This window comes from Oryza brachyantha, chromosome 1 (genome assembly GCF_000231095.2).
Source record: "Oryza brachyantha chromosome 1, ObraRS2, whole genome shotgun sequence".
Classification (NCBI taxonomy): domain Eukaryota; kingdom Viridiplantae; phylum Streptophyta; class Magnoliopsida; order Poales; family Poaceae; genus Oryza; species Oryza brachyantha.
In genome coordinates, this window is record NC_023163.2 from 33,504,106 (window position 1) to 33,510,436 (window position 6,331).

The following is a 6,331-nucleotide window of genomic DNA, read 5'->3' on the forward strand; positions in this document are numbered from 1 at the left end:
TCTTTATAACATGGTCATCAACGCTTTGCGGTGTGTTTTCTATGTCCTGTGATCCTACACTCTAATTGTGTCTCATTACTCCTCTTACCTATGTTATAATTTATTTACATTCCCAAGAATACAATTGGGAGCTTGTTTAGTTCGCGAAAATTTTTGGGTTGGGTGTCACATCGGATGTTTGACCGGATGTCGAAAAATTATTTCGGCGACTAATTGAAAAAACTAATTACATAGGGTGGCAGTAAACAACGAGACAATTTTTTTAAGTCTAATTAGTTTATCATTAGCACAGTTGTGGCTAATTATGGAGTATTTAGGCTTGAAAGGTTCATCTCGTAAATTCCTTTCAAATGGTGCGATTAGTTATTTTTAAAATATATTTAATAATCTATACATGTGTCTAAAGATTCGATATGACGGATGAAGATTCGATATGACGGATGAACGTGAAAATTTTTGGGAACTAAACAAGGCCTATGAAAATAAAGATTTTATGTTAGTTTTGTGGTTGAGAAAAAATAGAATAACTGTGAGAAATATATAATTTTCATAACCATACTCATCTTTTCGCTTTTGTTCATGCTTATAAGCTAAAATTTTAAATTTATTATCTAAATTTAGAGTTGAATTTGAGGTTTCTCATCATAATTTAAATATAAATAATAATAATAATAATAATAATAATAATGAAAATATATTCAAAATTTTTACTATTCTACTGGTTTTCCACATTTTAAAAGAAAAAAACATGTTTATAATACAATAATTACCGTATTTAAGTACCTATGGTGCATGCTTCTATTTGGCCTATAGTATGGAGGATCATCAACTTCTTAATAAAATCCATATTTTTTTCAATTACACGGTAGACATACACTCACAAACCCACAATTGTGCCTCCTCACCTTCCACTCAAATAGATGAAGACCAATGGCACACCTCCGACCTCACTAAATTTACGCTAAAAGCACACCTGCATGTGCGCAATATTATTCACCTTCGTGGGTTGAGTCATGCAGTCATGACTCCGCCACCACACCAAGGTGTTGAGGATGCTCCCAGCAATTGTGGGTTGCTCACTGGAGGTAAGGATGGTCTGGTGGGCTAGAAGGTTCCACTTGAATGTTTTGCAAGATCCAGCATTCCAGCTTCATCAATCTCCCACTTTGACCCAAGAAGACAAAAATTCTTTTGCCACCATTCAAGCTCTCTAAAGTTTATAGGTGGCTCGAGTTGGATTTTGTTAGGCCATCTCCAACAATATAGATAACATACTATCAGACAATTTCTTCAATGATCTAACTCTTAACAAATAGCTTCTATCTTATAGATAACTTATAGATACCCATTGAAGGTGACCTTATTGTAACGAATATGTGATACTCATGGGTCGGTCTAATGCGTGTGCTCAGCATGAGCGATTGGTTTTTTTCGTATGGTACCTCTTTCTCTCTCTTTTAGACATGTAAACTTTAAACATACAAACATATATATATATATATATATATATAGACACATAAACTTTATACATATCAACTTTATACGTGCAACCTTTTTTTTATATATACACACATATACATATATACAAACACAAAAAAATATAAATATTATATATATAAATATTATTGATATAAACTTAATATAGAAAAATCTTTATACATATAAATTTATAGATGCAAACTTTATATCCATAAGTAAAAAACTTTATAAAGTAAAAAAATATATATACACTGGAAACAGACCGGCCATGGACTGTATATACAGTAAACAGGCCGTCTCCACTTGTGCCAAAACCGTTCGCGTAAACGCTCGCTAATTAGACTTTTCGGATACACATATGTGTATATTTTATTTTGACATGATTATTCTACTTGACTATTATCAAGGCTGTCCGTATAAGTCGGGTCGGCCAAACAGGCGACTAAATTTTCGTGTACTATTTATAGTTGTTTCCCTTTTTTACAAGGAGAACATAAGGATATAGATACAAGTCTCATAAGGGAGAAAGACAAGCCAATGCAATACATATCTCACGGAATCTAGCATTAGAGAACTCCCGCAATATCTAGTCGCCAAAAAAACATGCATGAGTTTTACACTGTTATATCTGTAGATTAGATTAGGATTTAATTCCTCCTCATATTTTGTACTCGTTAGACTGATAACGCAAAACCCCTTTCAGCCAACAAAAGTAATTAATGTTATTATACAAGAGTAAGGTTATTATATAGCTCCCTACCAAACTGCAGGGTTAAGTTGATAGAGTCAGCATTAACTGTCGTGGTCGATAGCGATGGATTGATAAGTTTGAGGCCGAGAACTGCATCTGCATGCATCCGACGGATCGATCGATATATATGAACTGCTGCTGGACAAATTAATGTGTCTTACTGTACAATATAATAAATAGTGACAATAATATAACAACTAAGAAAAATTAAAGTACTAGTTGCTACGATCGATTAACTGGAGCTAGCTTAGAGAGCAGCGACCTGCCTGCCGGGTGGCCGGCCACGGAATTGCCGATCGATCGGCAGCTTAAAATCACATCGGAATTGGCGTTTCTGTGTAGCTAGCAAATTGAACCGGCCAGCTAGCATATCGGCCGGCCGGCCGGACGGACGTACGGATCGATACAAATTAAGGCTTCTATTGTTTTGCTTTCTGGAGGGATAAGCGAAAACGTGTTTTTTAAACGAAAAATAATTTGTAGGTAAAATTTTTATATACGTGTCCATAACGACTTAAAAGTGAAATGTGTAAAACAAACCACGATGAAAAACCATAAAATCAAGTTTAAAATTAAGTTTTAAAATTTAAATTTTGGCTTATAAGCAGTTGTAACTGCAAAACGATGGAGCCCTAAGCTTGTTAGCCGGATTTATTTCATTTTAATTTATTTTTTTATAAACGTTAATAAATCTCACACATATATTTATATACAGAGACTGAATTTAGAGATGACTAAAATATAATACGAGGAAAAGGGTAGCCAGCTGGAGCAGTACAGTGTCATTGTACTGAAAGCATATATAAGCATGGCATTCTCGATCGATCAGTAGTAATTAGTAGGTAGGTAGGTAGATGCATGCAAGAATGATGGGCGACAAGACTCTGAGGATGGCGCGGCAGGAGCTGGAGGATCTCTACCTGGGTCTGGGTGTGCCCGACGAATCGGTGGACCTCACCTTCAAGGACCTCCCGTCCGCCGCCGCCGCAGACGACAAGATCACGAATCTGCAGCTGGTCAGGTCCTCCACCAACATCTTCGCCTACAAATTGCAAGACCATGAGGAGCAGCCGGTTGTCCCCGAAGCGCCGGCCGGCCTTCGGCTGTCTCCCTCTCCAAACAACAACATTAGTAATAATGTTGCCGACGAGCAGCAGCAACACCGCCGTGCTCCCACGGCCAAGCGGCGGCCGGGCATACCTCACTCCAACATCTGCGCGCTCTGCAGCAGCTACGTCTACCTCTTCCGCCATCGCTGCTTGGTGTGCGGCCGCGTGTACTGCCGGCGGTGCGTCGGCGCGGGGATGGGCGAGATGACGGAGGGCCGCAAATGCATCGACTGCTTGGGAAGAAGGTACAGCCACCGCTACATCCACCGGGCCGGCACCAAGCTCACCGCCTCCGGCTGCTGCACCTGCCTCTGGGGCTACAACCCCGACGCGCAGGCCGTCAAGGTGCAGGAGCTCCTCTGGGCCGAGAAGGGCCCTGCGCCGCGCCGCCGCCCGCGCCAATCCTCCTCCTCCTCCTCATCATCATTCGCTTCCACCTCCACCTCCTACGGCGCTTCCATGATCAGTATAAACAATAATGGCTTCGGCTTCAACTCGACCAGCAGGCGGCCCCAAGTACTCGCGCCAGCTTGCACCACACCGACCTCCTCCTCCTCCGTTGCCTCCTCCTCTCCTAACCCACACGCCTTCCCCCTCTGATCGATCGATATTACTACCAGACTGTACTCTAGCACTTCTTAATTAATTTCATGGTGTATAAATTTGGATTGGATTAATTAAACGCGCGCGCGACTTCTTAATCTCCTACCCAGGTAGTGTTTATGGATCGACAAACCTACTATCACACCAATTTTGTTATTTAAATTGATGCACCTTAAGGGATTTGTATTCACAAATTTTTGTTATCTTCTCTCATATATATCTAGGATTTTATCTTTATTTCTATAGTTTTTATTTGACTTTGTTATCTCTATCTTTAACACGTTAAACATCAAAGGCCAAGTAACAGAGTCATAAGCTTTAGAAATATCACCTTTACGAATAGAGACTCCTTTGACCGGCGTAGGTAATTCACCGCACACTGCACGGAAACAAAGTTGTCATGGATTGCTCTTTTTGATGGAAGGCATTATGGTTCTTGTAAATCATTTCATTCATGCCATTTCCAGTGGTCTCTTTTATAAGTATGACACGTCATAGTTCTAGTTTTGTTCTATGAAATGAAAAAACACTTGCATGACAGTATGATCAAATATGGCATATAAATTGCTGCATGAGAGGAAAATAGTAGGTGAACCCCGAACATGATCTGGATGAAAGAAATATTTGATCTTAATGGGCTTTCAATTACTTGAAAATAATGTCACGAGCCTTTTCTTAGGATGAAAGGTTCTCCTCTTTTCTAATCAAAGAAATGTGCGGCGCCAGTCTATTCGCATGGGTTCTCGTAATGATCATGGCGAAGCTGTGAACCGGACTTTAAGGTCAAAAATCCTCAGCTCTCGAAGCAATCCCTTTTTCTTGGATCATGTAGACCGACAGAGTGGAGGTTCATGAACCATTAATTGCACCGCATTGAACAGGTCAACCTTTATGCATTCCCATGCCAGCCTGTAAAACCATCTGGTCTTGATGCCTTTTCAGGTGGGAGCAAACAAACAATCCTTTTTAGTTCCTCCTCCGTAACATCTTCCTTTAGCCGGGGAAGTAATCATTTCCTAGTTGAACGCTACACCTCTAGCCGGGGAATGCCTAGGCGATCCGAGAAGAAACGGAAAAGCTCGTCATGCTTGTCTTTAGATGCGACTGCTATACCTCTTGGAGTTGCGAGTTATATGGAAGAATTTAGAGTTGACATCTCCTTCCTGACAGAATGCTAGGATCTCTAGTTGCGAATCTAGGGGTAGTGAGCACACCGATAGAAATAGGATGGTGGTTCATTCTTGAGAGTATGGTAACCTTACCTTCTGGCTTCGGGATTTGATCCGATAAGACGACAGGGATGGAGAGGTCGGTGACAATCCCGTCTCTCCTGGTGATGATCCTCGCGCCGACGAGGATGGCGATGATGGCGACGGAGTTGTGGATGACAGCGACCACGGCGGTGCGGGGTCATTCCCCCTGTCTTAGCGTACGTTCTGATCAGAGATTTCCTCGTCTAGGGTTTGTGGGGAGCGCGAGCGGGCAGCGGCGAATTTCGTCAGTCGTGACCCCGGCGCCTCTCCTCTCTATTTTAGCACTACACAGGAGGGCCCCACGAGCGATAGGGTTGGTTAGCGCCCCCGATTAGGGCGCGATTTTGGCAGGGGGATCGAAGTTCGATCTCCGTTGGGAGATCGTGACTAACACTTGATCCAGGTCTGTCGTGCCAGCTGCGATTTTATTTCTTTAAAAAGACATACAATTAAATTTCCTATATTCTTTTGCTATGTCCAATATAAGAAAAGCCTCATCTGCCGCTGCCATTTATAATTGAATGTCGCCCACCTGATTTCTGCTTCATCTCTTGAGATCTCTAGCAAGTCGCTTCAGTTTTAGCTGAAGAGTTAATTGAGTAAGGATTAGTGGCCAGCAGCTCTCTGTTCCAAGAATCTTGGATCACTTCTAGCAGTCCGGGGATCTTTAGCCAGAAAGATTCGAAGCAGAAACTTCTGTAGAGTTGTTGTCTGTCATCGCCAATTAACAGTAGTGGTGGTTTGAGATCAAAGAAAGACATTGGCTGTAAACGGGCGGAGTCGAACAAAACATCCCAGCCCATATTACGGAAAACTCAGTCGATTTTTGTTTGTTTTGGGTTTGGCCCCGCTCCCGCTGTCCCGCACAGGTGTACTTCCTGTTTGGTAAGGGCAGTTCTGTTTAGGCAGTCATTAGTTGAAGTTCTCCTATGAGAAGCCCTTCAGGCAGCATCACTGTTTGCAGATTTTGTAACTCGGTTAAGAAGTTGATTTTGCCATTTTCCAGCTGAGGTCCATATACCAATGAGATCGACCGATTCTAGCCTTCCTCTTTCTCTGTAATAGTTGCTGACAAGGAGTATGTCCTAGGTGAACAGAAGACATCGACAAATTAAGATGATACCGCGCGCCCCTTG

General features: G+C 41.7%; 1 long non-coding RNA gene across 2 annotated transcripts; it reads right to left on the minus strand.

The window, feature by feature from the left end:
• Positions 1-2,047: 2,047 nt before the first annotated feature.
• On the minus strand, positions 2,048-5,568 carry LOC121053242. 2 transcript variants are annotated; one of them, XR_005810970.1, is made up of 4 exons: positions 5,205-5,564; positions 4,274-4,321; positions 3,151-3,272; positions 2,048-2,365 (listed from the first exon to the last, which is right to left on the minus strand). It is a non-coding gene; the product is annotated as an uncharacterized LOC121053242 (long non-coding RNA). The 2 variants fall into 2 exon arrangements; XR_005810969.1 differs by lacking the exon at positions 2,048-2,365 and having other exon boundaries at positions 2,955-3,272; positions 5,205-5,568.
• Positions 5,569-6,331: the final 763 nt, after the last annotated feature.